This window comes from Dermacentor albipictus, chromosome 3, assembly GCF_038994185.2.
Source record: "Dermacentor albipictus isolate Rhodes 1998 colony chromosome 3, USDA_Dalb.pri_finalv2, whole genome shotgun sequence".
NCBI lineage: Eukaryota > Metazoa > Arthropoda > Arachnida > Ixodida > Ixodidae > Dermacentor > Dermacentor albipictus.
The window spans coordinates 92,155,059-92,165,718 of NC_091823.1; the positions used below are offsets into that span (position 1 = coordinate 92,155,059).

At 43.9% G+C, this 10,660-nt stretch overlaps 1 long non-coding RNA gene across 1 annotated transcript in view; it reads left to right on the forward strand.

Moving 5' to 3' along the window:
* LOC139057869 (uncharacterized) overlaps positions 1-1,626 on the forward strand; it is a 66,697-nt gene extending 65,071 nt beyond the window's left edge. Inside the window, exon 5 of the long non-coding RNA XR_011513056.1 lies at positions 871-1,626. This is a non-coding gene — a long non-coding RNA (uncharacterized lncRNA). The remainder of the gene's footprint in view (positions 1-870) is intronic.
* The last annotated feature ends 9,034 nt before the right edge of the window (positions 1,627-10,660 follow it).

Consider the following 10,660-nt stretch of genomic DNA (forward strand, 5'->3'; position numbering starts at 1 on the left):
GTCGCGATGTCTCGCAGGAGGGGAACGTGGGTTGGCTTACTGAGATGAAACTTTATCACAATGCCAAAGTTCTGCGAAGCCTTCATCCTTGAAATGACTGACATTTAATGGACGGGAGCTCTCAGGAAAGCTATAGACTCTCCACAGAGCAACCACGTGGAACATCTAATTAAAACTGACTCCGTAAAAAAATTAAAGTGGAATTGGGATGGCAATCCTCCAGGTGCTCGAGGCACATTCCCGCCATCACCATCACCGTCCTATCGATGCCCTGCTGTATAATGATGGTGCATGCGCGTCTCTGCAGTGGTTGGTGAGACAGTTTACAGAGAAAAAGATCATCGTTTGACTGTAAAAACGACAAAGCTAAGTGGATGCTACCGTCAATCGCAGTGCTCACTCAGCTGAGTGGCGGAGCCAGAATGGCGCTCTGCCTTCCACTGCTCGCATGAGCGGTGTACGCGCGCACAATGCTAGCAGAAAGGCATTCACGCAGACCTGCTGTGTGTCTGCACTCGTCTGAGGTGAACGGACAGTAAGCGTCACATTAACCATGCTATTTCATTACGTGCTTAGCGCTACGGTTTCCAGTTGGTCTCATCTCGTTCGCTATTGAGGCGCTACATGCCGACGCCACTGGCGACATTCCTCGTTACGCCAGCGTTTTGAGAAGCATGGCAGCCGCCAGGGCGCTGTTTAATCTGTCCTGCAGGAATTGCATTGCGTGCTGCATCACTCGAACATGTTAATCCCGCGTATATTCAGAACGCGAACACCACCCGATGTGTTCGAGCACAACGCTAAATTTTGCTGCTGCTGTATAAACTTCACTCATCGAGCAAAACTGCATTTTCTTTTACTTTCGCGCAGGCTAATGGAGCATGGCGTCTACTGTGCATCCCGGTAAATCGACTAACAGTGGTCGAACAAGGAATGCATCCTGAGCCAGCGTTTCTACCACGAAACTTGTTTTCGCCAGGGTGACAGCTGTCGAAAAAAAAAAAACAGTACGAGAACACAGCGTCGGAGCACTAAACGCGGCCGGTAATCATCTCATGTTCTACGCCGAAATCAAAAATATTTTCTATGGAATCATTGATTTTTTTCGCTTAATTAGACGTTCGATATATTGGAAAACGTTTCACAGCTACAAATATAATCATACGCTGTCTCTTTCAAATGGTAAGCGAAACTTGTAAACCCTACCAATGTCTGCTAAACCGAAATTGAAGTTACCCGTTGCATGCAACATGAAATGGTGAAAGTGCTTCATAATTTCTTTATTATGTTATTATTACGTTCAAGCAAATAACGCATTCTTGAAAGAATTTACAGTCCGTTTAAATTTGTGACAAACATAAGCTCTCAGATGGGAGGCGAACTATATCTGTAGTTTGCTGTTTATAATCTACATGCTTTTTGGTCGTTAGAAGCACAGCGTATTTCTTTTCTTTCTTATGCTTGTAGGCTGCAGTTTTCTTATCTATACTAACAACTATGATTTGTTTAAGTTTTCATCGCAAAGGAGAAGGAAACACAAGTTTTCCTAGAATACATACACAAGCGCCTTATTGCGCAATGGTCCCGGTGACAGGTGTGCTTCAGGAAGCGCATTGAAAATAAGGTAGAGGGTGATTCCAGTATTCTGGTATATAGCTGTGAACTCAGAAAAAAAAAACAATTTTGATATTGAGATTCTGTCAAAGGTTTTCTTGTTCTGAATACGTGCTTCAACTGCATGAATTGGAAAAGACCAATAAAAGACGCAAACGTGAGCATTCCGACTCAAGTTTGCTGTATCTAGTGTTCTCTCTCCTTTCAGAAGTGACAAGAGAGGTACACTTGATAACCTTAGCCAAACCAGGCAAACCAAAGCCAGGCACAATAGAGCCTGGCTTTAACGTATTCAAAACTTGTCGCATAAATCAGGCCCGCTCAATGCAAAGGCCTCCTGTTACCAAACTGTTGCTGCAAAACGAGCCAGACAATGAAAAATTAGGGTCTCCTTGGGCTATATTAGAAAAGAAAGTTAGGAATTGAGGAAATACGAATAGGGCGAATTTCAGCTCCTTTGATTGCTGGTCGCGAACGCTGCAGATGCTCCAAATGTTTTTGATAATTTTTTCAAAAGCAACTTTGCGCAGTTTTTTTCATATCGCAACAAGACAAACACTTTTTCTAAGAAAGATTTGTGAATAAGCCTTTTAAGTTTATTTCTTGCATGCTTGGCCACGCAATTCTAAACTACAGAAAATGAATTTGTAGGCAACTTTTGATATGGCTACATCGTATACCAAAGCATACCTGTCAGAAGAGCATGTTGTGTTCGTATTTCTTCAACACGCTCCTAGCATTCTTCCTATCACTTGTTTTGCCTCAATGCACGCATCGATGTCTATCTCATGCGACTTCCAAAAAGCGCTTCATTCTGGCGAGCTAAATTTACGTTGTAAGTACTGGCGTGAAACCACTATTTGTTAAGAATTGTTTAAAATAAAAATTAATAAATTGTTTTTACGCAACCTATAACGCTGGATGCTATAGCATTATTCGAGAACATTATATAGCACGTTTCTGAGGTATGCCTCAAGAATGTGCTATATAATATACTAGAATAATCCGAATTCTTGCCACTGAATATTTTTTTTTTCAACTAGGCGTCCTACCTTCACTGATCTCATCTTAGCAATACGTTTATTATTGACCACAATTTTGATAAAATTAATTTCCTCAGTGCGACAGTCTACATTTTTCAGGAAAAACTAAGGATGACCGATATAGAAAGGTTGCCATTTACCAGCAATATTAGGCTGATGTAGGCATCCTCCTAAACTGTAAGCGAGGACTTTCTCTCTTGAGTGATGATGTCGATTACGTTAGTCGTGTGAAAAGCCTGAATGCTTAAGGAAAAAAAAATTCCGCAATGATTTTTAACCAGGCCACTGAAGGCGCACATAAAATAAAAACGACGCTGATACAGACTCGAAAGCAACCTGGCATACTTCTGAGCAGTCGGTAGCCCTCGTAACAAATGTTCCAATGCACTCGAAATGTAAACGCTGTTCTGCTTAAATAATCCTCATAACTATCTATCAATAAGCGCCTTCCAAAAGAATTTACTATGCCCAAAGGATCATATTTCCCGGCAATATAATCAATAAGAAACTTTTAGTACACGCCTAAGTAATCATAACAGCCTGTACTCTAAGTGCAAGATGTTAAAGACCATTAAAATTGACGAGAAAGTTAAAATCACTGCAAGGAATCACATTCACATTATTAAGTGCTCTTTCAGTTTTAGTAGCTCTAGCACTATTTATATACTTTAGTGCTCTTTCTGTCCCAAGCATTATATCAGTGAAACTGGACAGCCAATGACTGTTAGATTAAACGAGCGTGCTACGGACACAATTGAGAAACTTCTCAAAGCAGTCCCTGAGCTCTTTTTAAAAATTTACACCAAAGCTTCTGCAATTTGAAACCTCATTTCCCGCAGCCAAATTCCGCTTTTGGGAGGCAAAAAGTACGCTCATATCTGATCCACCATTTCAAGACTTGAAAACCAATAGGCATAATTGTTAAGAAGGGAGCTCTTGAACAGATCGTAACACTAGTGATAACATGCATGGTTTCAGGTCTATTTTGGAGGTAGCTAATTATATGCTCCACCATAATTTATGGAATTCCCCAATAATTTTCTTTCTCAAGCAGTCACGTAATAATTTCTCAGTATTTCTTCTATTTGCATCGCCAGTATTGTTTTATTGTTGATCGAGATATACTTGGTTACTCGTATTTCGTTAGTCTCTTTTTTTTTTACTCTCTCTACTTTCAGCAAGACGTGCTGTATTTGCACTCAATCCTTCCAATTTCCATTTGCCCATTTTATGCCTGAGCGCAGTATACAAGCTCAGTTGTTTTAACACGTTCCTTCGTACCAGAGTATAACTGGCTCTAAATCTCACAATATTGGTGTATACCTGCGTTATCAGGTTCAACAAAACAGTGTTTTCGGCATCTTTCTCTATTCAAATGCAATTTCCTTGTCCAGCAAACCTTTCTTATGGAAACATTTCGGCTCCACAGCACGCCTGCATTGTAATAGCTGAGAAGTGGAAATTTAATTAGAAGAAAATCAGGTTGAATAATACTGCGTGCGAGTGCCTTGAAATAGACGCAACATATTACCTCATTTCATGACCAGTTGGTTATACGTGGTGCTACTGCATTAAGAATTTCTCACCAGAATGCCCCCTTTTCTGTTTTATTGTACCTTATTAATGCTGCGTTTCTTGATCTTTCGGTTTTCTTTATATCATTCACCTAGTTCCCAACCTGTAAACAAGCACTAGCGAGCACTGTGTATTCTGCGGTCAACAGTCAACATGTTGGAATCAAGAGGCGTAAAGCGTTTCGAATAACGCGTAGGGCAACTATGTTATCCTCCTTAATGTCCAAGCCTGCGAAGAGATTGTAGAAACGCACCGCTGGCAATGACGGCCTATCCTTCTTCGAAAAGTAGGTCTTCGCAATCGTCAACTATTGACGGGATTCTAAAAGTGCTTGTGCGTGCATAAACAAGAGTCTTTCGATGGTAACAAGTTTAATAAAAGAAATAAAGCTATGTCCAGTTTGCTAAAATCACTTCTATTGAAAGCCTTGGCCTCAGCTCTAACACGTAAGAAGGCCTATAGCCAGATTTTTTTTTTTTTTTGTAGCGGACAAATCGGTATGGACAAGTGTGGGGATTGCTTACCCTGCCCTGTAACATGCACGGTATTGTTCAGTTTTTTCTTAATCGGGAATTTACCCGATCACATGATATGAAACAGCTCGTGCTCTTAACTCAACTTTAGAAAAAGGGGCCACCGCTAGACAGAAGATTCGATGAGTAATTATTAACTTAACAGAGTGTTTAGTAAGAACTCTGTCTTTAATAATGTTTCTTGCTATTTTATATATTTATTGTTTTTGCTATTTAGTGAATGAGGAGTCCTATTTCATTCTTCTGACACGGTTACATGAAGTTAAGAGATTTTAACAGCAGCTACAATTGAAGGATGGCTGACACATATTTAAAGAGTGTGACTGTGGCTGAAATATTGTTGTATTCACCCTTACGAAAACTACATCAATATTTCTGTCCGATATAGCGCTTTGTTACTCCCTTGCTTTTCAGGAGATATATATTGACACATATATACATATATATATATATATATTCTTGGTTTACCACTAGATTTTTCCCGCAGTCAAATTCAGATGAATCGCAATTTGGCGGTTACAAAATGTAGTCATAACATGACGGCGAAATTGTAAGAAAACGGCAATAACGATGTTTTCCTAAATATGTAACACAGAATGCAAAGATACTCGTAACGTGAATAAACATACCGTAAAATAGAACATCTCGCTCTCGAGAAGACTTTTCAAGTCAATAAAAGGTAGTACAAAGAAACACTAGTTTATAGCGCGTGTCCATCTGCTTTGATGACATTGACACCTCAACTATTCGTATATCTTTTAGTTACATTCGAAACCCTGAATTTAGGAAGAAACAACTCTATTTAATTTGTACGAGTAAGACTTTATGCAGAGGACCCTTACACTGCAGTGTGTAATGCTGTATTGCATGCCTTCAAGAGTGTATTATTCTCACCTGGTAGATAAGCTTTTAAAGACTCTATGACAATGACGTTAAAGCGGAATAAGTTTTCATGAATCGGCCACGTTCGCCACCATGACCTCGGGCGGCACCAGCACTCCTAGTGCGATATTATACATTATATATTATAGTGCGACATACATAAAACAATTACAGTGTCTCTTAATATCTCTCTTAAGAGGTGACATTGTCCGCGAGAGCTTGGTCCCGCGGACAATGGGATCGAGTACGTCATGGCCGAACTCCTTGTCGACCCTCCTACGCAGCGCTTAAGAAGAAACAGTATCTTCATACTGAATGTTTACTGCAGACCCAGTGTTCACAGAGCCAGGCCTAGTGGTATTCTGAAGAAGGCCGTGCATTTGGCTGGCTGTCAGCCTTTAGTCGTCATGGGGGATTTTAATGCCCAGCATCAGGCGTGGGGCTATTGTACCAATACGAAGAAGGGTAGAGACATATGGGATGCGGCAGCGGAGGAAGATCTTACGCTGATAACCGATAAAGACTTTCCAACCAGGAGAGGGAACTCGGTATGCCGAGATACGACTCCGGATCTTACCTTTGTCAAGAACCTGGAAAACGTCAAGTGGACCAACACAGCCATGGACCTCGGTAGCGATCATTGCATCATCGAAGCTGTGATCAAGACTGCCCGCAACAAAACCAGGACCTTTAGGTTCACTGACTGGGACTTGTTCCGAGCCAACCGCTCCGAGCGCGTCCTTAACGATGATATGGACCTAGACTCTTGGTGCGACGAGATAAAGAAGGATGCGGCTAGAGCCACCAAGGAGGTGACAACAGATCTGGAGGTGGACAGGATGGACAGTAGGTTGGCGCATCTTCTGGAAGCCAAGCAGGCACTGCTCGCGAGATGGAAGACTCAGCGCCATAACAGAAGACTACGCAAGAAAATCTCCGATATAAACAAGATGATAGAGGCTCATTGCAAGGTGCTATGCAAGCAGCAATGGGACGAGCTGTGCGACTCGGTGGAGGGCCAGCTCAAGAACGGTGAAAGCTGGGGTCTCCTTAAGCACCTACTGCACGATGGCAACACCAAGTCCAACCAGAAGAGAGCTTTGGCGAAAGCTGTCCACTTGGCCACCGACTCGACTCCATATGAGGCAGTCATGGAGCACCTCATAGACAAGTACCTGGCGGCCACGGACGATCCGGTGCCCCCCCAGTTTCCCGAGTACGAAGGGCGTGACGTACCATCTATGGACGAGGATTTCACCGTGGCTGGGGTCAAGCGAGTTCTCGCATCCCTCAACGGCAGATCTGCCCCTGGGCCCGACGGGATCACCAACAAAATGCTCAAGCATCTCGACGACGCCTCAATCGAGTTTCTTACGCGCAAGATGAATGATATCTGGTGCAGCGGCCTCATTCCCAAGAGCTGGAAAACAGCCTACACAGTACTCATACCGAAGTCAGTTAAAGCGCCGAGCATCGACAATCAATGGCCCATCTCCCTGACGTCGTGTGTTGGAAAGATGGCCGAGCACGCCATGCTTAACCGCCTCACTGACCATCTCGAGTCTAACGACTGCTGTACACACAACATGATTGGCTTTCGGTCGGGGCTTTCGACTCAGGACGCCATGAGACTGATCAAGCACCAAATCATTGACTCTACCTCCGCCGACACTAAGGCTATTCTCGGCTTGGATCTGGAAAAGGCTTTTGACAACATATCGCACGCCTTTATTCTCAAGAGCCTGACAGAGTGTAACGTCGGCAAACGGGCGTACAATTTCGTGCGATCTTTCCTTTCCTCAAGGTCCACTAGACTGAAGATTGACGAGTTTTTGACCCACGAAATACAGCTTGGTCCAAAGGGAACACCTCAGGGGGAGGTGATCTCCCCGACGCTGTTCAACATCTCCCTGATCAACCTGTCGAGGGCCTTGAACAAAATCCCCAACATTAACCACACGATCTACGCGGATGACATCACCATCTGGTGCTCCAGTGGATGTGAAGGGCAGGTCGAGGGTGCTTTGCAAGAGGCCATCGATGTGACGGAGCGGTATCTAATCCCCACCGGGCTAAGGTGCTCGCCCGCTAAATCCCAGCTCTTGCTCTACAAGAAGAGGCCCAGAGGCGGTTCACACCGGTCCTGGAAGCCAGAAGCAGAGAGCCACATTACATTATACACCGGTAAGGGCTCCCCAGTACCGCGGGTAGACACTATCAGGGTCCTAGGAATGTTTATCGAGTCAAACGGGGCCAATGGAGCCGCCCTCAAACGCATTTCTTCCAAGACCGAAAGCGCCCTCGGCCTGATCCGAAGAATCGCCAATAGGTACTGCGGAATCAAGGAAGACAATCTGATCCGGATTATCCACGCCTTCGTGCTCTGCCACCTCGCTTATTCAGGGGCTATGCACAATTGGCTCGTATCGGAGCGCAACAAGATCAACGCCTTAATCAGAAGAGTCTTCAAGCTTGCCGTCGGCCTTCCCATGCGAACGCACACAAAAGACCTTCTCAATTTGGGAATTCACAACACGTTCGAAGAAATCATTGAAGCCCAAGAATTTTCCCAGTTTGTCAGACTCTCCGGTACCCCAGCGGGCCGAGCCATACTTGGCAAGCTGGGACGTAACCCCATGGTCGTCAGTCTCGACGCTGTGAAGCTGCCCAGCGACGTAAGGTTCAAAATTTACATACACCGGATGCCACGAAATATGCATCCCACCTACAACGAAGGACGAAGGCGAGCCAGGGGTAAAGCTCTGCTCGCCAGTGCCCGCTTGAACAAGGACCGAACATGCTTCGTAGACGCTGCTTCCTACGTTCAAGAAGAGGCCTTCTCCTCAGTGGTCATCGACTGTGATGCTAAAATCCTTAGCTGCGCTACCGTCCGCACTTCTAATTCCAGCGTTGCAGAGCAAGTTGCTATTGCTCTTGCATTGACGGACAGTGTACATGACACGATTTATTCGGATTCTAAGGCCGCTGTCAGGGCCTTTCAGATGGGAATGGTGGCTCCCCAGGCCCTACGTATCATCCAAAGTGCCAAAGACATGAAACATCACTCTTTGTCCTGGTTCCCTGCGCACCGTGGGATCATTGAGGGTGCCTTGATCAACCCCAACTAGGAGGCGCACTCGGCTGCACGAGGTTTGACTGACCGTGCGCTGGGCAACGCGTCCTCTCCTGGGCGACCCGAGCCTCTCTGCTCGTACAACGAAATCTGCAAATACAATTATCTGTCAAGAAGAGTCCTACCTTCGCCGCACTCCTCGCTGTGCAGGGCCCAGGCAGTCACTCTCAGACTACTGCAAACAAGCACTTACCCGAGCCCCGCAGCGCTACACACAATGTACCCCGAACGGTTCCCAAGCCCGGATTGCCCTCTGTGTGGTGACTATGCGGACTTCGAACATGTCCTGTGGGGCTGCGCCTCTGCCGGTCCTCCTTTCACTCAAGAGGAAATGAAGAACCTGATTAGGGCCCAGGATCAGACCTCTCAAACCCTGGCAGTCCAGAGGGCTCGCGACAGGGCCGTCAGGTTCCACCTGATGGTCCCCGAGTGGGCCTAGCCAGGTGGCGTGGCGTTTGCTTACGTCTCTAGTGGACAAAATAAAGTTGTTTCACTCACTCACTCTTAAGAGGTGAACGGCAATAGCCTACTCTTCCTCCTCTTATCATTCGCCTCTTTCTCTTTGCCTCTTCGTCTTCCTTCTTTTAGTCATTACCGCTTACTACTAAGCATCTTTAGTAATTTCAAATCAATTGTGATCATTACAAGCCGTCGTTAGACATGTTGCTCACATCCTTGTCATTAGTAGTAATTACAAGTTATTTCAGTCATTATTAGTCATTACTGGTCATTACTAAGCATTTTTAGCCATATCTAGTCAATCGTAGTCGCAACGATTCGTCGTTAGACATATTGGTTATTTCGTAGTCATTAGTAGTCATTACAAGTAATTTCAGTCATTATTACTCATTACTGAGCACCTTTACTCATTTGTAATCAGTTGTATTCATGACAAGCTGTCATAAGACATATTGGTCATTTCATAGTCATTACTAGTCATTGCAAGTCATTGCAGTCATTGTTAGTCATTACCAGCCGCCGCTAGAGATAATGGTCGTTTACTGGTCATTACTAGTAATTGCAAGTCATTAGTAGTCATTTTACTTATGGCTATTCATTACTAGACATTTGTAGTCATTTCTAATCAATTGTCGTCATTACAAGCCGTCGTTAAACATATTGGTAATTTCGGAGTCATTATATTCATTACAAGTAATTTTTACCCATTATTAGTCATTACTAGTCATTATTAACCTCTACTAATCTCTACTATAACATTATCATTCACTTACTGTCACTATCAATCATTTTTCGTTCTTTAATCTGTCTTAATATGACGTGATGACGCTTCAGTGGACTCCCCGGCGGTCAGGTCTGCTGACACAAACTTCACCCTGACCCTAGAAAGGCTTTCGCCTTAATAACCAAGAATGTGAACATGGGAGTAGTTATCGCAATAGTTTAATGACAGAGCTTCGCAAGTGCCATGCGGAGTATGCAATTTGCTCTCCAACCAGCAGTAAAGTTGTTTTTTTTCCTCCACTTCTATTTTCTTGTGCGTTATCAACACATTTCAGTTCTAAACAAACAACAGTTTCTGCTACGCTTTCCTTGGTTTCGTTATCTATTGCCTTCATATACGGTCACAACAAAAAAAAATTGGACTCATCGTTACCCCACTTTCTCGTGGCTAAACGTCTATGTAAACTCCATACATGTACACCCACCAGTAATGAGTTTGCTCAGCATGATGGGCCCCTTCGCCCATTACCATACAGGTAGCCGGCTCTAATCAAACATCACTCGAGCTCTCGCTTACTTAGCTCTAACATGTTTTTTGTTTGTTCTTATTTTCATACCCTTGGAATGAAAATTAACCTGCTATTCCTGAATATATTTTTTTTTTGCAAGTAGACCTTTCAAACCGTGATTACCTTCAT